Below are 25,646 nucleotides of genomic sequence, written 5' to 3'. Positions count from 1 at the left end.
CCATCAAAGAACTTCCTAAGAAAAAATCCTCAGGGCCTGACGGATTCACCAGTGAATTCTATCAAACATTCAGAGAAATTCCTTTTATGACACAAACATGGTACTAATTCCAAAGCCAGACAGGCCAAAAACAGAGAAAGAAAACTATAGACCAATCTCCCTAATGAATATAGATGCAAAAATCTTAAATAGGATACTAGCAAAAAGACTCCAGCAAGTGATCAGAAGGGTCATCCACCATGATCAAGTAGGATTTATACCAGGGAAGGAGGGCTGGTTCAATATTAGGAGAACCATCCACATAATTGACCACATCAACAAGCAAACCAACAAAAATCATATGATTATTTCAATAGATGCAGAAAAAGCCTTTGATAAAATACAACACTCATTCCTATTAAATCACTAGAAAACATAGGAATAGAAGGGTTGTTCCTAAAAATAATAAACAGTATATATCTAAAACTATCAGCTAATATCATTTGCAATGGTGATAAACTAGATGCATTCCCAATAAGATCAGGAGTGAAACAAGGATGCCCATTATCAACTCTACTATTTGACATTGTACTAGAAACACTAGCAGTAGCAAATAGAGAAGAAAAAGAAATTGAAGGCATTAAAATTGGCAATGAGGAGACCAAGTTATCACCCTTTGTGGATGACATGATGGTCTACTTAAAGAATCTTAGAGATTCAACCAAAAAGCTAATCGAAATAATCAGCAACTTATTGTTGTACTTCTAAGCTGCAGGATACAAAATAAACCCACATAAGTCATCAGCATTTCTATATTTTTCCAACACAGCTCAGCAGCAAGAACTAGAAAGAGAAATCCCATTCAAAATTACCTTAGACAAAATAAAATACTTAGGAATATATCTCCCAAGACAAACACAGGAACTTTATGAACACAACTACAAAACACTCTTCACACAACTAAAAATAGACTTGAACAATTGGAAAAATATTAACTGCTCATGGGTAGGATAAGCCAATATAATAAAAATGACCATTATACCCAAACTCATCTATCTCTTTAGTGGCATACCCATGGAACTTCCAAAAATTTTTTTTACTGATCTAGAAAAAACCATAACAAAGTTCATTTGGAAGAACAAAGGATCAAGGATATCCAGGGAAATAATGAAAAAAAAAATACAAAGGAAGGGGGCTTTGCAGTCCCAGATCTCAAACTATACTATAAATCAGTGGTCATCAAAACAATTTGGTACTGGCTGAGAGACAGAAAGGAGGATCAGTGGAATAGACTCAGGGTAAGTGACCTGAGCAAGGTGCAAAAGCAGGGATCTTTGGGTTTGTCATCAAAGATCCCTGCTTTTGGGACAAAAATCCACTATTTCATAAAAACTGCTGGGAAATTTGGAGGACAGTGTGGGAAAGATTAGGTTTAGATCAACACCTCACACCCTACACCAAGGTTAATTCAAATGGGTGAATGACTTGAACATAAAGAAGGAAACTATAAGAAAATTAGGTGAACACAGAATAGTATACATGTTAGACCTTTTGGAAGGGAGAGGCTTTAAAAGCAAGCAAGACTTAGAAAGAGTCACAAAATGTAAAATAAATAATTTTGACTACATCAAATTAAAAAGTTTTTGTACAAACAAAACCAATGTAACTAAAATCAGAAGGGAAGCAACAAATTGGGAAACAATATTCATTAAAACCTCTGACAAAGGTTTAATTACTCAAATTTACAAAGAGCCTGGGTCTAATTCACTGGAGTTTCTGTGTTTTTGCTTAGTATTCATTGATCTTCCTCTGTTCTATTTGCTCTTTGTTCATTGCCTGAATAGAAGCTGTTGATTGTAATTTCTTTTTTCTTTTTCTGTTGTTTACTCATATTCCCCCTCCCCCCTTCTTTGCCCCCTGTACTTGCCTGTATTTTTGCTCTTCTCATTATGTGCTGGTTCTGTGGGTTTGGGCTATTCTTCCCTGAAAGGGCATCTTCTCTGTTCTGCTGATTGATCAGGTTAGTCAGATTTTCCCTGGTTTACAGCAGAAGCTGAGAAGGAGCTGGGCTTCATGCCCTGTTGTTGAGACTCTTTCCTGTAGTTTGTAGCATCCCTTGGAGCTTAGTCAACAAGGCTCTCAGATCAGTCTATGGGGGAGGGGTTTTAGAGCTTGAGTTTCCCTGCCCTCTGAAGGCTTCTTATCTGCCCTATTGATGAGATTGATCCATGTTGGAGAAGTTGATCTGCAAAGCTGGATTTGCCCTGAAGCCAAAACCTCCAGAAAGGGGGTGGGGCAAGATGGAGTGTCTTGACTGTGACTAGGCTGCCTGCTCTGCGCTTCTCCTCCAACTGTCTCTATGCCTCTTGTGTTCTACTCCCTGAGCCTGGCACAGTTTTGCCCACAAGGTACTCCTTCCAGACTAGCACCCTTGCCTGACCAGAGATTCTAGCCACCACTGGAGGCTCAGTGCTGTAGGTGGAGGCGAGGTCCTGGGATCTTCCTTATTCCTTCCCCTTAAACCTTCACATTCTAGAATTCAGGCTTTTTTGGCAGCGTACCTTTTAAGTTGGGTCCAGGAGGAGGGTTCCCTAGCTCTCTCCTGTTATTAGATTTGGTTTTCAGTCCCCTTAGAACATTGTATTTTTGATTTGATGAAGAAGGGTCTGAACTGTTGCTGTCTCTAAGTCACCATCTTGACTTCTCCATCAAGTGTTTTTAATAGGAATGAGTGCTGGATTTTGTCCAAATGTTTTCCTGCATCTATTGATATAATCGTGATTTTTGTTATTTTTTGTTGACATAATCAATTGTTAATAGTTTTCTTTATTTTTAACCATCCATGCATATTTATTACAAATTCTATTTGGTCATAATGTATGATATTTGTGATATATTATTGTAGTTTTCTGGCTAATATTTATCTAGGATTTATACATATTTAATCACTAATGAAATTGGTCTATAATTTTCTTTCTCTGTTTTTGTCTTCCTGGTTTAGGTATCAGTTCTATATTTAATTCATAGAAGGAATTTGGCAGACCTCCTTCTTTACTAATTGTTCTAAGTGATTCATTTAGGATTGGAATTAAATAAGATTTAAACATTAGGTAAAATTCACTTGTAAAGCCACCTGATTCTGTTGTTTTTTCCTTAGGAATTTCATTGATGGCCTGTTCAATTTCTTTTTCTAAAATAGTTTTCTTTAGATATTGTATTTCTTCCTCAATAAGACTAGGCAACTTATATTTTTGTAAATATTCTTCCATTTCACTTATTTAACTCTTTTTCCAACTCATGTTGGCATGTTTAAATGAAATTATGAAGAGTGAAACAAGTAGAACCAAGAGAATATTATATAAAGCAACAGAAATATTGCTTGTATATGTCCCCCCTCCAGAGGAAAAAAAACCCTGATAAATAGAAATAAATAAGATATGGTTTCATATATGCATAACTTTTTGTCAGATGATACCTTTTCTACTGGGGGAGGGGAAAGAGGGAGGTATTTAAGGAGCATTTTAATGTAACAAATAATTTATTTTTTTAAAAATACAATAAAGAAATATGAAGAGTACTAGAAAAATATGAATTTTTCAGATTATGAAATCTTTCCAGGACAATAAAAGGCTCTATGCTTGTATCCATCTTGGAGAAATAGAGTACTCCTCAATTTATTAGGGTCTTTGGTTGCCCTCAACCTGGTTTTGCCTATCTGCAGAGATAGTTTTATTTGACTATGGCTACTGGGCATGCTATAGATTTTTGGAGCCACAAATAAATAGGGTTCTACTGAATTTTATTTAGCAGAGGCACGCATACCTATGACCTAGAAAAATCACTTTGGTGACTGAGAGAAAGAAAAATAATATGCGATATTTCACAAATTTGTATGTCATTCTTTTTGACTAGCCGTTTTCATCTTTGTACTGGTCTAATTTTAATATATGAGCTACAGAACCAAAAACATCTGTCTCTTCAGCTCCTATTTCCATGTTGCTTCTTGTTGTTTATCCTTCATTTTTGCAGAAGACCAATGACATTACAAGGTAATATCTTGACTTGTGTGTGGATTGGATTTAGGTGAGGAAGAATCATCAGTATCACTCTCTCTTCCAGAGTTTTCAAAGTCCAGTGGCAAGACAAAAATAAATACAACTAGCAATGGCTTAGGATGACATCTTTTATGTCTGACCAAGCTTTAATCACAATACATCACCTGCTGCAGCATCTTTATGGCCATTGGAACAAGTTGTTCTCATCCACCAATTTTGCCAGGTGAAGACTTTATTTGGGATACATATCTCCCTAAATTACTGTTGGCTTTGAGGCCTATTGGTTACCCTCAAACTGGTTTAGCCCATCTGCTGAAATTGTTTTACTGGGTTGTGGCCACAAATAAGATGCTACTGAAGTTTATTGAGTACAAATCAGACAGGAGCCCAAAAATGCTACAGGAAAATCACTTTGACAGCTGAGACAAAGAAAAATAATATGCAATATTTCAATAATTTGCATGTCATTCTTGACTACTATTCATACTCATTTTTTCTTTATTAGTATTTGGGCTGTAGTATTTGAACTGTAGAAGCAAAAACATCTGCCTGCTCAGATCTGTTCCCAAGATGTTAAGAATGATCAAACTATGATGACTGTGTCCATTACCAATTCAAGCTTTCTCATGTCAGAGTTATCTTAATAGACTCAGTAATTCCCCTATTTATCAGATTTCTTTTCTATTATATCCTCCACATGGGGTTATTCCAAATCTTCTCTGGCCTCAGGTCCACAATTTTACTTTCACTCACTTTCTCAGGAGATGATGTCACCATTTTGTCAAGACCATTTCCTCCACTTGTTGCTTCCCTTTCTGTTCTATTTCATGACCCTGAAAGTCTTTCAAGTCTTCATTCTATTTTTTTTACTAACTTTTCTTACTTCTTCCTTCACCCTCTATAATGTGGTCATGGGACACAGATTACTTCAACATTTTGTGATATCAGTGTTTGGTACAATTTTAGTTGCAATGTGTCCTAGGTCCACTAAGGGATGGAGAGAAGGAACGTGATAAACATTCAACTCAATTGTTTCATTTTTTCATGGATCTATATATTATTAAACCTTGAACCCAATCACACACAGATATCCTTTAATTATATATTTTTCACTTTCCCCTTTGTCTAATCAGTTTCCCTCAACTTCCATCCTACTTCCAATCAAAAGTTTTAGGGTTTTATCCCTTTGCAAAGAATCACCTTTTGACCATTTAGCACATATATTATTTTTTAATGTCTATGTGTTCTTTAAAATTAGGTTTCCATATATCCATGCAGACTTAAGACCACTAAAGTATACACTACTTACTTATTTCTTTGTTGTATAAATGATTCCCATTTGAAAATCTCATATATACCCAGTGGATCTTGGTGTACTGCTCATCATATTCTAAAAGACTTTGCTGCCAAGCTTTAAGAAATAGAGGTCTATTCTTCCTGTCTCTAAGTCCTTACTAACTATAGCTTGTAGTCTCTTTCATTTGGTTCTTGGTCCCTATAATGCTTCCGCAAATCCCTATCATCATATTTTTTCTTAGTATTCATCCTCCTTCTTGATTTTTAAAAAATATTTTGGGCTTTATTGCTCACCCTTTTTAATTTTCTCTTTTCCAAGATGAATTTAAAAGAATTATATAAAATATTCAAACAATAATTAATTCCAACATGACACAAACTACTTGCAATAAAAGCAAAAGAAGAGATGCTACTATGATGCAAATATAGCTAATACATTCACCAGGGAGACTCAAAACAGAAAAAAAAAGTATAGACTGATACCTCTAAGGGACATGGATGGAAATATTTAAAATGAAATGTTAACAAGGAGGTTAAAACAAGCTATCACAAAAGTTATGTGACCAAGCTGGGTTTATAATAGCAAGAGTTTTTAAATTTTAGGAATACTATAAACTTAATTGAGTTTATAATAACAATTTTCCCTTATCTTTGATGATTCTACTCTTTTTTGGTTCTTCATCTCTTCATTTTCTCCTGTCAAAATACTCTTTCCTTGTTTTAGATTATTCCTCCAATCAGCTAATTGTGTGTAGGTCCCTCAAATAAGACTCTTATCTTTGTCTCTCTTTTCTCCACTCTCACCTTTTATAAACTCATCTACTTCCATGGCTTTGATGATCACTTCTTTGAAAATAATTCCAAAATCTTTATATCTAGCTTTAATCTTTTCCTGTCCTATTCCCTAAATGCAGGGTAGAGATCCATCTAGCTTCTCAAAGTCAATATGTTCCAAAATAAGCTCATTGTCTTTTCCTCTAAAGCTGAGCTTCCTCTCAACCTCCCCTTTTTGGTAATGAAGCAGCCGTACTCCCTGGGACCCAGCTTCAAAATTTCTAAGTCATCTTTGATCCTTCACTTCCTTCATTCAATCATTTGCCAATTCCCATTAGTTCTACCTTCACAATCCCTCCAGTTCAGGTCTTTGAACCTTTCTTCTTATAATTTAATTCATCAAGAACTTATTAATATCAATTAAGTTCTGGGAATATAAAAACAAAAATGAAAAATCATCACTGTCTTCTTCAAGGGAAATATAATGAAACAAGAAGCAAGAAGAGGTTATTTACATAAGCTTCCTTAATATGACCGTTTCTAGGTTCTGACTCTTTTCTTTCCCACTTCCTCTGTGGTCACATATCACTGTTCCATTCAGCCCCAGCTTCTTGAGGCAATGGTTGCTCTTCCACTTCTAATTGCCATTCTCTCTGTCTTTTCTTCTAGTCTAAGGGTAACACTGCCCTGCCTGTAGAAAAAGGCAAGCCATGCCATTGTGTACAAGTGTATCATAGATGGGGTTGTTTAGCAAATATTTCATTAGTATCATAACTGCCTATTAGGAATGAGTTGTTTCCTGATAGGTCTAAAGTGTTATTTATTTTTCATTTTTATTTGAGAACCCCAAGCCAATACAGAGCAAGCAGAGTGGCTCATTCAAAGGCTATTTAGAATGGAAGCAATTGTATAATGGGGCAACACCCTTACACTTGGCCTGTGGGACACATAGCAGTTAACTCGGGGACATTTACCAGGAAATAACTCTTGCTTTCACTGCTGTATGAATTTGTTGTTTAGTATTCTTTCTTTTGCCTCTCTGGGGTGAGAGTGGTGGGAGGGAAGCAGGCTGAGGAAAGAAGGATGTGGAGCACGCATTTTTCTTTGGAATGAAACATGTGCACTTTTTGGCATTACACTGATACTTTTCAGGCCAGTGCAGAATCCTTGTGCCTGTGGCCAAACATGCCGATCTTGCACTTTGTCATGGACCAGCTCATCGAATTGCTGAGTGATTTATGAAGAAAGTTTTGGCCCCTGCTGGGTAGCTAGTCCAAGATTTGGAACTCTGCTGCAATCTCATTTGAGGTCTTCAATTAAGATACATTTTAGTGGCTTCAGCCCAGATCTCAGGCACTCATGGAAAATTGTACCAGGATTTGCTATTTCCTCATTGAAGAGTCGTAAAAAAAATTTATGCTGAGCTGGCTTTCTATAATCCTGTAGTTGTCATAGTCTATAATCAAGAACTTAGAAATAAATAATGCATGTAGCTGGGATCCTTTATTGGATTCAGGTCAGCAATGGGTATGAAAACCCAGAACACGTGAAATCAGAGGGATCTAGTCTACACCTAAGTAGATATCCTGAATCTAGAAAATGACCAAGAAATGCCTTTTCATTACTAGAGTTAACATGGTACAATGGAAAGATGATTGAGTTTGGGGTAAAGACAGATGTGTCTAAATCTTGGCCTCTAGGACTTATTAGCTCTGTGATAATGAGCAAATCAATTAACCTCTTATACCTCCAGGACTCTCTTCATAGGACTGCAAAAATCAAATGAGAAATTATTGCAGGTAAAATTCTTAGCAAGCAATGTAAAAATTTTTAGTAATTAATGTATATATTGAAAGTGCCTGTTTCTATTTTTGTATGTGTGTACATGCCCATACTAGAGGTTGTTCTCAAGTCATAGTGAAAGAATGTGCTAAAAATATTTTTTTTTCTTCCCTCCTTTCATGCCTCATGTCCAACCAGTCAAGTCCTGTAAATTCTTCAGAAATTCTCACATTTGGGGAGCAGCTGGGTGGCTCAGTGGACTGAGAGCCAGGCCTAGAGATGGGAGGTCTTAGGTTCAAATCTGGCCTCAGACACTTCCCAGCTGGGTGACCCTGGGCAAGTCACTTGACCCCCATTGCCTAGCCCTTACCACTCTTCTGCCTTGGAACCAATACACAGTATTGACTCCAAGATGGAAGGTAGGGTTAAAAAAAATTAAAAAAATTAAAAAAAAAAAGAAATTCTCACATTTGTCTCTCTTTTTCCATTGACATTATGGCCATGCTCTTACCACTTCACATTCACACTCTTTCAAATGTCTTCTTAATAGTCACTCAGCCTCCAAACTCCCACTCTTTGTCATAATCACCTTTTATTTCTCATCATTGTCAGAGTAATTTACACAAAGCACTGCTTGGACTTTTTTTTTTTTTAGAATTAAGAGATTTAACACTAGAAGGAGCCCTAGAGAGCATTCCCTTCAACTGAAAGAAAAGAAATCTCTCCAGGTTGTACTCTGGAATTCCTTTCTCCTAGTGAAGACTCATCATGCTCCAGTTCTTCATCCCGAAGTCTCACTCCAAACCTGGAACTCACGTATTTGAAAATATGCTCAGCCCTGCAGCTTATCCTTCTGACTTGATGGTCCCTCTCGGAACCTCCATTTAAGGAGGTGCCCAGGACAGCTCTGTCTTATTCCTCTTCAGGCTGCACTCTGAACTTCCTCAAGCAAATACTCTTTCCTCCCTCTGATACTCCTTAGTTTCCTTTTATGTTTTCTTTATTAGAATGTAAACCTCTCGGGGTTTGGGACTCTCTTTGTTTCCATTTGTATTTGAATTTCCAGAATAAAACAAAGTGCAGGACATGATAAATGGTTAACACATGCTAGCCGACCAATTGGCTGACTATAAATTTGGGAAGTGAGGCCCCGAGAAGCTCCCTAACTTGTCCAAAGTTACCCAGGTAGTGAAAAAGAGAACTTGATTGAATTTGAGCGCAGGTCATTGGCTGACTTCAAAGACGTGGTTCTTCTCACTCCACCATAGGCATCGTGCCCCTGGCTGGAGATCTTGAATAACTTTTCTATGGGTTACCAAATAATGACTTAACTCCATCTTTTGCACTCAGTCTGTCTTACTCGTATGACACTTAATTGAAACAGTCTGGAGTTAAAGCTCTTCTTATATGTGTCTTATTTCCTGTACTAGTTTGCAAGCTTCTTCAGTACAGCAATTTGGTCTTGCATGAAAAGATTTATTGAGTGACGACATCTCTACCTGAAGCAAAAGGAGCCCTGGTCACTGGGCCAAACAGCATGGAAGTCCCTATGAAATCAATGCTTTAATACAAGTGCAGCAAGAGATCTCAGACACACCAAAGGAGAAGGGATGCTGAGACACATTCTGTGGGGAACAGATCTCAGAGGATGGATGTAGCTGCTAGGCATTTCAAGTCTGGCAGGCTCCCGCCATAGGAGAGAAGCAAGGATGAGGAAGAGAGTTGTGTGGAGAGGGGAAAAGAAGCACTCCATCTTCTGCTAGCCTCCCATTTTTTACAGTTATTCTTATTCATGGGGGACTAAGTTCAGTTTTCTCTCCCTACTGAACTAAAAATGCTCTTAACGGCCTCTAAATTTTGGTACCCTGTGGTAAAGTCTCAGTTGCCTTACCCTAGGTAAGACTAGGGCCCACAATAAGGATTTTGCTCAGTAAACAACTATGATCTCTTTCCTATGGATCACTGAATGCCTTTAAAACCAAAGGCAAAGCCTGTGGTTTTCTGTATTCATTTCTGTATTTTCTTTTCTGTTTACAAAAGATTGGCTCACCACTCTGGGATTCAGAGGTGAAGAGTCTAAGAAAGCAGTGAATCAGCCCAGAGCCATGTCCTGTTTGAAAATAGCAGAGCATGCATATTAAGAGATGACAGCTTCTCTGAGGTTTTGAAAAGGGCAGGGTGGCTGATCATGCTGAGTGAATAAAGTCACGAGCAAAAAAGCTTAACATTAACCTCTTATTCATGGAGAAGACACTTGGGGGAAGTTTATCCAGAGTGTTGTTGCTTGTTGTTGTAAAGGGGGGGTGATTGATTTATTCAATCTCACCCCCATTTGAAGTGCACGATAAGATGTCAGATCAATTTCAATCATGGGCCACAACGTATGATAAAAAATATGAATTCCTTCTGATAAAGTGAAATGATGCTAGACATGAGGTCTGAAGTTATATGGAAAGAGTTTGAATTCTAGAAATTGGAGCAAATATGGCTTTCTGCCATATTCTTGAGAAAGAATGGGGCATGGAGTGGGGAGGGAAAGATGGAAAGAAAGTCCCCAGTTCTTTCTAGGGCTCCTCTATCCCTAATCTCCACAGATAAGAAGGGGACCTTTGAAAGGGCAAGTGTTCTGGAAGGTGTGGAACCTCATCTTCCCATACATTGGGAGCCACAGACAGATGGAAGCAGATTCACCATACTTAACAAGAACTTCTTGAATATACCACAAATGCAAGAAAAGGGCTCCAGGTAACTATTATCAGTGACTTACCCTTTTACTATGTATGAACTGTAAGCCTGACCTCACTTTCTCTTGTACTTACTGTATAAAAGTGTATTGTTGACACTTGGGGGGATGTTTTGTACCAACTGTTACAATGGCACTACCTTAGTAAATAAATACTCTTTCTAAAAGCTCCTTAAGGCTAGCTAACTAAATTGATTCTCAGCTGATAAACTTAGGAGACTATTAAAGACTCAAGCTAGTAAAATTAAAGAATTACCCCTAAATCCTTAGGGGGGCATCTCTAGGACCCTGAAAGGGATATAAGTAGCTACATTTGGGGACCTGATTCATGAGTGAGAATGGGAGTTGGGATAAAAATTCTTAGAGCTTGCATGTGCTCTATCATGTTTTAGCTGCTTAGTTAAAAGCCAGAATCTTGTGGAAGAAAATTCCAAAGAAGGGGAAGGACTAATAGCCCAGGCTGTGTAACAGAAGGATGATTGTTGACAAGTACAAGCATCATCTCCCTTCCACCTTCTCTTTTTTATTGTAGTATTTGGTCTCTAAGTGGATTATAAAGAATGTCATGTTGAAAACAAGTAATTTATGTTGCCACATTATCCTCAGTTGAACCAAGGTCCATAGGACTCAGCACTATTGAAGCAGAAGAGTTATTTTAAATTTGGGTTAAAAAATTCCTTCCACTTGAGTCTGCAACCAATCTTTTATTTTGAAAATGATGTGACTTTTAGGTCTTATGCTTATAGTGAAAAAAGAAATGCTGTTATAGGAGCTGATTTTGTAACCTCTCCCCTGCTGCCCTGAGCATTTCACCAGCAGAACAGTGAATTACAGGTAATTGCTGGCAGGAAATGGTGTTCTCTCTTCTCACACATCTTGTGTGGTTCCCAGTTTCTGGAAGTCTTGGAAATACAAGTTTAAAACAAGGTATATTAAGAAGTATCTGGTCTAGTCCCAAGTTCTAGTTGTCCTGAAACTATATGATGCTCTAGAGTCCTACACACAACTGCTAGATAATTTTTCATGAGGCCCTGTGCTGAACAGAAGTGTTAAGTGACTTGTGCTTTATTTGAAAGAATGCTAGGATGTCAATTTCTAGAAAGTAATTTTTCATGAATTTTCCCCCAAATATTTGTTGGACATCATTGAAAATTCTTCTTCCCATCTCAAAGTGACATTTAGGTAGATAAAGTACTGGGCCTGAAGTTGGGAAGACCTGAATTTTAATCCAGCCTCAGACACTCAATAGTCAGTAAACATTTATTAAGTGCCTACTATGTGCCAGGCATTATGCTAAGTGCTGGGGTTACAAATTAAAAATAAGAGACAGTTCTACTTTTAAGGAGCTTACAATCTAGCTAGGTAACCCTAGATAAGTCCCTTAACTTTTGTCTCCTTCAGTTTCCTCAACTGTAAAAGAACTGAAAAAAAGAAAAGGCAGGAAGGCAAGAAGACAGGAAGGCAAGGAAGGAAGGAAGGAAGGAAGCAAGCAAGCAAGGAAGGAAGGAAGTGTAAGACACCAAAGAAAGGGACTGAAGATTTGGGGAGGAGAACTAGCTCAAGGCCAGGGCTGAGGATTGAATTCCGGACTCAAAGGGGAAAAGTGGCAGTTGGGATATTGGGAGGGTCCAAAGACAGGAAATTTGCCTGCCTCTCAACAACAGCTAATATCAAGAACGGAGGTTGTGGGTCATTTCTCTAAAACCTTCTCCTTCAGTCCTTAACCTTTACCTCCTAAACCCAATCTCTGAGGGAATATATTCTGTCCCTCTGGAAGACAATTGTTCTATATTCCCCAAAGGGAAGAGAGGGGAAGATCAATCCCTTCCCTCTCTCCATTTCTTCAGCTCTTTCACCCCCCTCTCTCCAGTTTCCCTGTGTGTGTGTGTGTGTGTGTGTGTGTGTGTGTGTGTGACCTCTTTCTGGTCAAATATTAAAGGTAAGAAGGAAGGAAGGAAGGAAGGAAGGAAGGAAGGAAGGAAGGAAGGAAAGAAGGAAGGAAGGAAGGAAGGAAGAAAGGGAGGAAAGAAAAAAATTAACTCTCATTTGATCCTAGTAACAATCCTGTGACTTAGATGTTATTATATCCATTTTGCATATGAAGAAACTGAGGCAGACAGGACACATAGGGAGTGAAGCAAGGTTCAAACTCAGGACTTTTTAAAATTTTAATACCAACACTACAAAGGTTTTATTGCCTCTAGGTGACCACTTGTTGGCTATGTTACAGTGAATTTCCTTTTTATTATGTTTTGGACTTGATAGTTATGGAGGTCTTTTTCAACTTTGAATTTTTTTAATTTGGGGGTATTTGAAACTATTGATGTGGTTGAATGGTGCTTGGTAAATCACATGAAAAATAGCTCTAAATAGTTGCACTTGTGAATAACAAAGTGATAATTTCCTATATATTTGAAGACCTTTATGACCAATGAGTTGAGAAATTAAAACCTTCCAATTTTACTTATCAAATGGTTGAAACAACATATGTAGCTAAAGATGCTTGTTCTAGTACATGTCAAGTTAGGTAGCATAGTGGATTGGGCACTGAATTTACCTGATTTTGAATCTTGCTTTAGACATTAACTAGTTGTATGACCTGGAAAGGTCACTTAACCTTAATCAGCTACAAAAAAAGGGGGGGTAATAATAACATGTTCCTTATAAGGTTGTTGTGAGAATCAAGTAAGATAGCATATGTAAAGCACACAGCCCATTTTAAAACACAATATAAATAATAGTTGTCATTATTCTCAGTTTCTTCTCAAAAGCCATCTAACACTGATTTTGGACAAGTTTTTGCATATCTGTGGGTCTCAGTTTCCTAATAAGATTACAGGACTAGATAAAAATAAAGCCCATGATTTGCTTTGGTATTTGCTCAGTGTCAAAAGACTTAGAAGAAAGTTCTTAGCGTGTTGTACAGACTTTATGTTGAGGACTTTGATTGACAAGGGATTGACAAGACTCCCAGAGAATGAGAATACATGGCTAGATTGTGATTTGTTTTATTGGATTTCCTGTATCTCTGGGATAACATGCATTGAAATATTGAGGATTGTGAGAAAACTCACATCAGCTCTTTTGGTTGCCATATCACTCGCTGATTCATTCATATTGGGATGAGATTTCAGTATAATAAAACTTAGATCTTTTTTCACATGAATTATTCTTTAAACATAGATCCCACTTCTTGTGCTTTGCTTTCTTCTTGGTATGAATTTATGAGTTCATTGGCATAGGAAATTCCTCAGTACTCTTTCCACTGAGAATGATGCTCAACTCCTCCATAGCTCGTTTGAGAGTTGTTTAGTGCACTGAGAGTATCAATGATTATATATCTTGTGTGTGGCAGAGGCAGTATTTGAAATCAGGTCTTCATAACTTTAAGACGAATCCTCTGTCTTTTTTGACATGCTGACTCTAGTCTACTTTGGGAGTTTTTTGGTTTTTTTCAAACTGCACATTCTATCAGATCTGTTGAGGATTTTTAACCTATTTAAGTTAATATAAAGGTCAATGTCACATCAGGCAGTGGTCAATATAAACAAAAATGTCAACAGAATTATGTACTAAAACATACAGATTTTTTTTTTAATTTCAGAAGGGAAAAGTTTTTTCCATACATAAAAGCAAACAGGGCTTGCCATCCATTTTCCTGAGATAAAGGCCATGAAATCCCCCATGCTCTGTGGTTTATACCTTTGCTCATCCTCTATCCCTTTCTTCCAGCTTAACATGATGAGGTGGCCATTCTTTTTGTTAAAATGAATACATCAGATTGTTAATTTGACTCTACTCCCTGTAGATTCCTTTAGAGCTTATTCCTTTTATAATTATTATACTCTCTTCAAATTTCCCTATCTACTGATTCCTTCTCCATTGCCCACAAAAAACTTTCCCTGTGTTAAAAAAAATCTTTTTTCTTATCCTGTCATACATTCAGGCTATTATCCAATCTCTCCTTCTTTTCACAGCCAGTGGTCTACAATTCTTTCTTTCATTTCTTTGTTATTGTTGCTAAGTTGTTTTCACTTATGCATGATTGTGTGACTTTATTTGGGGTTTTCTTGGCAAAGATACTAGAGTAGTTTGCCATTTCCTTCTCCAGTTCATTTTACAGATGAGGAAACTGAGACAAAAAAGGGTTAAGTGACTTGACCAGGGTCACATAACTAGTGTTTGAGGCCAGATTTAAACTCAGGAAGATGAGTCTTCTGGCTTTAGTCTCAGGATTATACCACTTCAGTTCTTACTGTTTTAAAAACCAAGTAATCCATATTGCACCCATAGTGTTCAGTGACCACTTATTTGCTAAATATGAGGCCTTTTTTTTTTCAAACTTCAATTTCTTTTATCTTTATATAGCATTTTGCAAATGTTGACCATAATTACCTTATAGATATCCTCTCTTACATTACTTACATGACATTGCTCTTTCCTGGTTCTTGTCCTACCTTTCTGACAGCTTTTCTTCCATATTTGATGACTTATTATCCTCCTCCAGAACACAACTGTGTTCTGTTTCCCCTATTTTTACTTATACTCATTCCCTTGGTGATCCCATCCTTTTTGATGCTATAAATTGTAATTTCTCTCCAAATTACTTGTGTGTATACATATTCTGCCCCACTCTCATCTCTGTATTCTAATCCTAGCTTTTCAACTACCTCCTGGGCATCTCCACTTAGAGGTCTTATCAGCATGTCAAATCAAAAAAGTTGAAAAATCACCCCTTGGTTTCCTCCCTAAACTGAATTCACTTCCAAACAACCTCATTTATTGTGATGGCCCTATTTTCCTTCTATTAATCCAGGTATTTGAAGAATTGGAGTCATCTTTGACTCTTACCACTCCCTACTGCCTGCATATCCAACCAGATTCCATAATCTGTTGATTCTACCTCCATAATATCTCTTCATTCCATTCATTCCATTCCTATTGCCATTTTATCTAGGCTATTAAAATATTCTTCTAATTGGTCTTTTTTCCTCCTTTTTTAAAACCCTCTAAAGTGATCTATTTAGCTATTTAACCAATCTTTTTAATGATTCCAAGATAAAATGCAAAAATCTTAGTCTGGAAAATTTAAGACCCTGCATAATCTTTCTCCAATCTATCTTTCAAGACTTGCTTTAGATTAGTCTTTTTTATAGACTACTTACTAATGTGTTTACCTTTCTTGACATTTCATCTCCCAAATCTGTTAGATATTTATTTAGGCTGTTTCCTATTCTTAGAAAAATTAGACTCACTGAATATGGTGTTGCAAATCTATAACTGGAGCTACTAGAGAGACGGGGATGATGGATCTCTTGTGATTAGGAGGTTCAAATTGAAGTGGGCTAAGTCAGTTGAATATCCACATCTTTTAGTATTAATATGGGGATGGAAGTAGCAGCAAATGACCATTTCCTAAGGAAGGGGAAACAGACTCAAATCAGAAACAGAACAGATCATACCCTTGTCTGAACTTTTTTAGGCTACTTAGCATATCTGTAGGGAAACAGGGCCCATGAGGATCACCTTAACCTCTAGGTAAAACAAAGAGATCTAACTTTAAAAATTCAAGTTCAGAGAATTCTAGAATTTTAGAAGAGGGAAATTCATAGCCATCCAACCAAACCTTTACTTGACAAGGAGCCTGTTCCTTCCCACCCTTTCCCCACTCCCAGTCCTCCTGCACCTGAGAATTTGTCAGCTGTGCTCTTTTTGAAGAATTCTATTGAGAGGGAACATACTACATAAAAAAGCTATGGGACCAAACAGAATAAGTCTATCTAATATCCTTTGACATGACCCAACCTTTCAAATACATGAAGATAGCAATCCTATCACATAGGAATCTTCTTTTCTCTAGACTAAAAATCCTCATTCCTTCACCAATATTCATAAAATATGAAAACATGTCCCTTTATTATCCTGGTTTTTCTCTTCTACATATTTTTGATTTTACCTGTAGCTTTTTAAAACTTGAGTCCCCAGAAATAAAAAAAAAATTCATTTGTGTAATATCTATGGCAAATCTGAGTTATTTAAAATATTCATTATTTGGATGGATCTATGATTTTATTCATGAATAAATTAGCAAAGGGTGCATTTTCTCTACCAAAACAGAGCACAACCAGACTTCAGTTCTTTTACCTGTAGAATGAGGTTTGAGTAAATGATTTCTAAAGTCCTTTCCAGCTTTAAATCTTCCATTTTATAATGTACCTTGCCTTCTTTTACTACATAGATTTTGTTCATGATGAAGAATGACTGAACTCATTGATAGACTTCCTCTAAGGCTTTTAATATTTTATGATCATCATTTGGACATTTGGGCCACCCATTTCCCTTTGATTAGAAACTGTTTAATTAATTTTATTTGCATATTCATCATCTAATACAATGGCACATGATAGGCATTTAGAGAATTCTTACTGGTTGGTTGTTTTATCGACTCTTGTTTTTACTATATTAACTGACCCTCTTTATTTTCTGCAACAATATTCTTAATATCTTGCCCACCATTCTATGCATACAAGTCATCTATTTTAAGCATTTAATAGGCTCCTACTCTGAGCCCAGCACCAGGTGAACCCCAACATACTATAACTTGCTTATACTCACCATGTTTCTCTTCCATGAATATTCTAATTGAGACATTATCCAATTAGCCAGAGCCACCTCATTCACCCATGAAAATATATGTGATGTTATATAAACCTAAGGCTCAATGGTAATGAAAATGTATATGATTATGTAATTAGCAATGTGAACCTGACAATTATGTCTCTTAAAATTCAGCATTTACAATCTAAAATGTTAATAAGGTAGAGTAGTGTTTTTTTTCCAATAAAATTCAAAGTGATTTATGATGCTTTAAGGAAATTCTCATTAAATTTGAAAAATCCATTCTCATCTCATGTATACATATACAGGGTCACCTTTTTCACGTAAGATTTTTTTTTTCAAAATCTTAGCTTATTGATTGACCAGATATTGAAAGGTTTCCTCATTTAGCAGTCTTTCAAGATTTTTTTTATTCTACTAATATGTGTGAGTGACTCTGCTAGGCAGGAAAAATACAAAGGAAAAAAAGACATAATTCCTACCTTCAAGGAGCTTATAATCTATTAAGGGAGATATAATATGTATATAACTTGCTATAATACAAAATAGAATATGATGAATTTATGTGAAATATAATGTTCCCTAAGAATTAAGAGTGGAACAGATCACTCCCAGCTGAATCTATTATGAAAAACTTCCTGGTAGAGATAGCATTTGACCTGACCCCTCAAAGTTTTAAAAATATTTAGCTTGGGAACAATGCAGTGTTCCTGAACAACTTGGAGGAATCTACGAGAAAAAACACTATCCACATTCAGAGGAAAAACTGTGGGAGCAGAAACACAGAAGAAAAACAACTGTTTGATTACATGGGTCGAAGGGAAATGGTTGGGAATGTAGACTCTAAATGAACATCCTAGTGCAAACATCAACATGGAAATAGGTTCTGATCAAGGACACAAGTAATACCCAATGAAATTGCTGGCTGTGGGAAGGGTGGGGAGAGGGAACAGAGGGAAATAATGTGATTCTTGTAATCAAGGAATAATGTTCTAAATTGACTAAATTAATTTTAAAAATACTTAAGAACTTGAAAAAATATTTAGCTTGGAGGTTAGAGCATTTAAAGTATAAGGAACAATGTGAAAAAATCACAAGGTCTGAAAGACTGATATAATATGAGAAGGATTCAGAATCATGGCACTCTTTCAGAATGAAGAGCGTTTCTAATAGAAATATAACCAAGTACAATAGCTAAGCAGGATTCACTGATTCCTCATACACTATTAAACTAGAAACTGCACACTGGAAAGAAGAGACATAGTGGGGAGGACTCTATGGGCATCAACTAGTACAATGAGGATAAAACGAAGAAGGGAAAAATTACAAAAATATGGAAAGGATGGAGAAAGAGGCATACAGTCCTTGAGGGGTTGGGGTACGGACACACATGTGTGTATGTGTATGTTTATGTTTGTATATTTGTGTTAATGAACAATTATATAGGTGCAGAAGAGAAATATAAAAAGAGTGGAATAGTCATTGTTAGGGGAGAAGATAAAGAAATAGGCAAAGAAAAATAGATTCAACTATCAGTAAAGAGACCAGGAATAAATATTTAGAATCTCCTGCTTTGGGGTTGTTGGTCTCGATTTTCCATCAAAAGAAATATGGCAATGCTCTACAAACTGTAAGAATATATACCTACCCAGAGTAACCATTTGGGAAGGAGGAAGAGACATGCACATATTAAGTGACAGGCATTATGCAAAAAGCACTTTACAAGTACTGAGCTCATAATAACTCTGAGAGTTAAATGTTTTTATTAGCCTTATTTTATAGCTCAGGAAGCCAAAGCAGATGAAGATTAAATGACTTACATAGAATCACACAGCTAGTGTGAATCCAAATTTGCACTCAGGTCTTCCTGACTCCAGACCTGGCACTCCTGAACATTTTCTTTTTCTTATTTTTTTTCAATTTTTCAATCAATCAATTAATTAATTAATTTAGTCAATTTAGAACATTATTCCTTGGTTACAAGAATCAAATTCTTTCTATCCCCTCCCTTCCCCCACCCTTCCTGTAGCTGACATGCAATTTCACTGGGTTTTGCATGTTTCCTTGACCAGAACCTAATTCCATGCTGTTGATGTTTGCACTAGAGTGCTCCTTTAGGGTCTATATCCCCAATCATATCCCCCTCGACCCATGTAATCAAGCAGTTGTTTTTCTTCTGTATTTCTGCTCCCACAGTTTTTCCTCTGAATGTGGATATTGTTTTTTTCTTGTAGATCCCTCCAAGTTGTTCAGGATCACTGCATTGCCACTAATGGAGAAGTCCATTACCTTTGATTGTACCACAGTGTATCAGTCTCTGTGTACAATGTTCTCCTGGTTCTGCTCCTCTCACTCTGCATCACTTCCTGGAGGCTGTTCCAGACTCCATGGAATTCCTCCACTTTATTATTCCTTTGAGCACAATAGTATTCCATCACCAACATATACCACAATTTGTTCAGCCATTCCCCAATTGAAGGGCATCCCCTCATTTTGCAATTTTTTGCCCCCAAAAAGAGTGTGGCTATGAATATTCTTGTACGAGTCTTTTTCCTTATTATCTCTTTGGGGTACAAATCCAGCAGTGCTATGGCTGGATCAAAGGGCAGACAAGTCTTTTAATGCCCTTTGGGCATAGTTCCAAATTGCCCTCCAGAATGGTTGGATCAATTCACAACTCTGCCAGCAATGAATTAATGTCCCCACTTTGCCACATCCCCTCCAGCATTCATTGTTTCCCTTTGCTGTCATGTTAGCCAATCTGCTAGATGTGAGGTGATACCTCAGAGTTGTTTTGATTTGCATTTCTCTAATTATAAGAGATTTAGAACACTTCTTCATGTGCTTGTTAATAGTTTTGATTTCTTTAACTGAAAATTGCTATTCATGTCCCTTGCCCATTTACCAATTGGAGAATGGTTTGATTTTTTATACAATTGATTTAGCTCTTTATAAATTTGAGTAATTAGACCTTTGTCAGAGGTTTTTGCTATGGATTGTTTCCCAATTTGTTGTTTCCCTTCTAATTTTGCTTGCACTGGTTGTGTTTGTACAAAACCTTTTTAATTTGATATAATCAAAATTATTTATTTTACATTTTCTGATTTTTTTTTTCTAGCTCTTACTTGGTTTTAAAGACTTTCCTTTCCCAAAGATCTGACATGTATACTATTCTGTGTTCACCTAATTTACTTAGAGTTTCGTTCTTTATATACAAGTCATTTACCTATTCTGAGTTTATCTTGGTGTAGGGTGTGAGATGTTGATCCAAACCTAATCTCTCCCATACTGTCTTCTAATTTTCCCAGCAGTTTTTATCAAATAGTGGATTTTGGGTTTGTCATATACTGTCTTGCTGAGGTCATTTACCCTGAGTCTATTCCACTGATCCTCCTTTCTGTCTCTTAGCCAGTACCAAATTATTTTGATGACCACTGCTTTGTAATATAGTTTGAGATCTGGGACTGCAAGGCCCCCTTCCTTCATCAGTTTTTTTTTCATGATTTCCCTGGATATCCTTAATCTTTTGTTCTTGCAAATGAACATTGTTATGGATTTTCTAATTCAGTAAAAAAGTTTTTTGTTAGTTCAATGGGTATGGCACTAAATAGATACATTTGGGTAGGATGGTCATTTTTATCATGCTAGTGCATCCTACTCATGAGTAATCAATGTTTTTCCAATTGTTTAGATCTAGTTTTAATTGTGTGGAGAGTGTTTTGTACTTGTGTTCATATAGTTCCTGTGTTTGTCTCAGTAGATAGATTCCTAAGTATTTTATATTGTCTAGGGTGATTTTAAATGGAATTTCTCTTTCTAATTCTTGCTGCTGAGATGTGTTGGAGATATATAGAAATGCTGATGACTTATGTGGGTTTATTTTGTATCCTGTAACTTTGCTAAAGTTGTTGATTATTTTGACTAGCTTTTTGGTTGATTCTCTAGGATTCTTTAAGTAGACCATCATATCATCTGCAAAGAGTGCTAGCTTGGTCTCCTCCTTGACTATTTTAATGCCTTCAATTTCTTTTTCTTCTCTAATTGCTACTGCCAGTGTTTCTAATACAGTGTCAAATAATAGAGGTGATAATGGGCATCCTTGTTTCCCACCTGATCTTAATGGGAAAGGATTTAGTTAATCCCCATTGCAGATGATGTTTGCTGATTGTTTTAGGTATGTACTGTTTATTATTTTTAGGAAAGGCCCTTCTATTCCTATACTTTCTAGTGTTTTCAATAGGAATGGGTGTTGTATTTTGTCAAAGGCTTTTTCTGCATCTATTGAGATAATCATGTGATTTTGGTCAGTTTGCTTGTTAATATGGTCAATTATGTGGATGGTTTTCGAGAACTTCTTTCTTGTTTACTTTATGGTTAGATTTATCTAGCTCTGAGAGGGATAATTGAGTTCCCCAGTTAGTATAGTTTTACTATTTATGAAGTGAAAAGGAGTTATTTCATTTGAGCATGACAATAATTCTGTAAGGAAAGTGATATTATTTCCCCTATTTGATAGAGAAGGAACCAAATGGCTGATAGAGATTAAATTATTAACCATGGTCACACAATAAGATAATGTCTAAATCTCCATATTTAGTTTTAATTTCTTCTGAGTCTTAATCTTACATTACCACTGACTAGCTGGACAGCTCTACATAGACATCTCAAATTCAATATGCCCTCCAAAATGATCTGTTTTCAAGTAATCATTGACCTAGAACTGAGGGTATAATTTTATTAGGTTCAGACTCTGGGACTTTTCAAGCATCACGTTTTCCCTGGCCTCTGAAAACATCAGTTTGGACTTTGTCTATTTCCCCACAAAACAAAAGAACCTTAAATTTGAGCAAGATGACACAAGAGAGGCTTCATTTAGCCTGATAGAAATACACAAAGAACTTACATCTGAATCAATATTAAGTCAACTTAACTTTTCTTCTTTCTCTCCCAGATTTCAACTTCTAGTTGATCTATTAAGTCTTCATGATTTAGTTCTACTTTATGTGGCCCATTCTCTCAAAAGGAGAAATCTTTTAGGATTGATAGGCCTACCCCACTTCCTTTTACCCCAAACCTTTATGGTTCACAGTAGCTGTAAAGGACAATGCCAGGTTTGTCTCTGGTGTGGGACCCTGGGTTTACCGTCACCCCCCAAATTATAGAAGTGTTTCAGGCCAAACTGTAAGCAGGATAACTTCTTTGCTTCCTTGTCTTCTTGTTAAGGCTAAAGAAAGGGTCAGACTGGACTTCAAAGGCTAATGAATAAATACTTATATCTCTGGCAGTCAAGGTTGTTAAATGTAAAAGCCTGTGGATTTTAGTAAAGAAATCAGTTTGATGTACATGCAATCCAAAGGAAGTAGATAGGGAAAGGAGTCAGTTGAAGAAAATATCTTTTCTATATTAGAAATAGTCAGGGAGAAGCCATAGGAAAATATATCGTGCAAATAACTATTATTTTTCTTTGACTGTTTTGCCCAAAGAAGGTAAGAGAAAATGCCTGTGGAGCAGAAAATTGCATCAGCAGAAAGGAAGAGGCAAAGGGATGAACTGAGAAAAGATTACTCTGAGAGTTATTTGAGGACATTAGAAAGCAAATGAGTAACTAAACTGTGAGGAAAAAATGTAATCAGACTTTTCTTAAAAGGAGGAAGTCCCTGTTGTCCTCCCCTCCCCCCCATACCTGCCCATTTCATTATTTATTTATTTTTAGGACTTAACATTTTTGTTTCTGAGATCCAAAATCTCTCTCTCTAGCCCCTCCCCCATCCATTGAGAGGGCAAACAATATATCAATTACACATGTGAAATCATTCAAAATATATTTCTATATTAGCCCTTTTGCAAACCAAGTCTTTCATAGTCAATTATTACATTATTTTTTAATTTTTTAGAATATTTTTCCTGCTTTATTCCCTTTCACTGCATGTTTTGCTTTTTATCACCACCCCCTCCATTTCCCCCTCCCTCCACTTATCTCCCCCTTATCTTGTCTTATTCCCCTTCTACTTCTCTGTAGGGTAAGATAGAATTCTATACCCCAATGAGTTTATTTGTTTTTCCCTCTCTGAACCAATTACAATGAGAGCTAAGTTTAATCATTGCCTGTCACCAACATACTCCAATGTCGTGACTGGATTCTTAGAGATTTCCAAAGAAATCATAGCTCTGCATACTATGAAGAACTTCTTTCTCTATGAACCCTATGCTCCAAATTAGTTTATCTATAGGAGTTTTTAGTGCCAAACTGATCTTTACACTGGAGAGAGCAGCATTTTCTATTTTCTGCAGTTATTTTAAGTGGAATTTCTCTATCTCTTCCTACTAGGTTTTACTGGTATGTAGAAATAGTGATGATTTGTGTGAGTTTATCTTATATCCTGCATCTTTGTTAATTGTTTCAACTGGTTTTTAAGTCTATTCTCTAGGGTGATCTAAGATACCATCATATTGTCTGCATAGAGTGTTCATTGTTTCTTCATTGCCTATTCTTATTCCTTCAATTTCTTTTTTCTAATTTTATTGCAATAGCTAGCTTCTGAAAAAGTACCAGGCTGAAGAGTGTGTGAAACTGATCACCTCGCTGGGGGAGGGGCCCCCCAAGGAATTGGAATCTTGAGGAGGAGAAGATTCTGGCTGGGAGAAGAATTGGTCTCTCAGTCAGGAGAAGCCAAAGAGACAAGGTTGAAAAAGACTTTCTGCTGAGAGTTACTCACTTTTCCTGCTTGTGACTGGAAATCCTTCCCCCTAATATTTCCAAATTGAAAAAGACTACTGAAGAAGAAACCTGAAAAAAGACATTTTAAATCTCTGTCCAACTTTACTTCAGCTCCTGTTGCCCTAAGTCTGAACTGTGGCCAAGGGGCCAAATGCAAGGTGAGTTGACCTGACTTTTTCTCAGGGGGCTCAGGCTGCCAAGGCTTGAGTTCCCCCCAAACACAAGGAGGGAGGGAAAAGGGTTTTAGATAGAGACAGGGACCCCTTTTCCTCACTTTACTCTCCCATTCTTTCCCTGCTAGTTATTCCTTTGTATTACCTTGATTGAGTTGACATTAAAATAGTTAACTTTTCCCCAAGTTGTGTGTGAGTGAACAGATCAAGGGGAGACCCTTTGGTCTCTGGTAGTGGAGGGGGAACAAGAGGGACAAGAGTGAATCTGGGAGAGCAGCCTTAGCTAAGGAGGGAAGACAGAAGAGGGAAAATCTTCAAATCCCCTCTTTTCTCTCTGAGCCAAGCCTAAATAAACATCAGCTATCTCTCCTGAACCCCACTTTGAGGGGGGGGTCTCTACTCTTCACCTTTCTATACTGAAATACCGAACCCCTCTAATACAAATTAACCTCCCCTTATAATTCACATGTGAACCGGAACGACCTCCTGGATTTGATGCAGAGTGAAAGGATCAGAACCAGGCAAACATTGTCCACAGAGATCAATACATTATGGCAAAATCAAATGTAATAAACGTTTCTACCAGTAGCAATGGAATGACCCAGGACAATCCAGAGGAACTTATGACAATGAATGCTATTGTCATCCAGAGAAAAAGCTGTGGAACCAGAAATGCAATAGAAAAATATATGATTGATCAGGCAGTGCAATAGGGATATGATTAAGGTTTTGATGTTAAAGATCACTCTACTCCAAATAGGAATAACACAGAAATAGGTTTTGAACAATGATACATGTATAACCCATTGGAACTGCTTTTTGGCTTTGGGAAAGGGAAGAAGAAAGCAGGGATGGGGGTGGGGTGGGGATCATGAATCATGTAACCATGAAAAAATGTTATAAATAAAAAATTTAAAAAAGAAATACTTAATTTTTTCACCAATTACATGTCAAAACAATTTTTAATATTCATTTTTTTAAATTTTGACTTCCAGCCTCTTTCCCATTCTCTATACCTTGCTCTCTTTTATGCTTCCCCCTCTCTGAGACAGTGAGCAATCTGATATAGTAAAACATTCCTTATTAGTCATTTTTCAGTGTTCTCCTGGTTCTGCTTGCTTCACTTTGCATTAGTTCATACAAGTGTTTCAAAGATTTTCTGAAATCATCCAGCTCATCATTTCTTATAAGGGCCATTATTTTCAACTTTAATTTAATAATGACAATCATCATATTTGTCCTTAGATTTAGTATGTCTTTGCCCATTGCTAGAAACCTTCTCTGATGATTCTGTTATTGTTCTGAAGGATTTTTTCCCCCTGAAAATACTGCTGTCAAGTTCTGTTTCCTGGACACCACTCAGCAACCATATATGGAAGCAGGATAAAATAATTTATAAAATATAAAATACTTATTCTCAAAGTTAAATAAGTTTTGCCAAAATATTGGTTCAGTACTCTTCTGAAACAATACCAGGTTAGCTCTGTTTTATTTTGGTTTTCATGAAC

At 36.7% G+C, this 25,646-nt stretch overlaps 1 long non-coding RNA gene across 1 annotated transcript in view; it reads left to right on the top strand.

Annotated features, from left to right (window-relative positions):
- The window catches only part of LOC130458465 (uncharacterized), a 28,915-nt gene extending 3,944 nt beyond the window's left edge, over positions 1-24,971 (top strand). The window contains exons 2-3 of the long non-coding RNA XR_008917784.1: positions 10,481-10,631; positions 23,779-24,971. This is a non-coding gene — a long non-coding RNA (uncharacterized LOC130458465). The remainder of the gene's footprint in view (positions 1-10,480; positions 10,632-23,778) is intronic.
- The last annotated feature ends 675 nt before the right edge of the window (positions 24,972-25,646 follow it).

The sequence above is a fragment of the Monodelphis domestica genome, chromosome 3 (assembly GCF_027887165.1).
Source record: "Monodelphis domestica isolate mMonDom1 chromosome 3, mMonDom1.pri, whole genome shotgun sequence".
NCBI lineage: Eukaryota > Metazoa > Chordata > Mammalia > Didelphimorphia > Didelphidae > Monodelphis > Monodelphis domestica.
The sequence above is the reverse complement of the archived record's forward strand: the minus strand, read 5'-3'. Positions and strand labels throughout refer to the sequence as shown.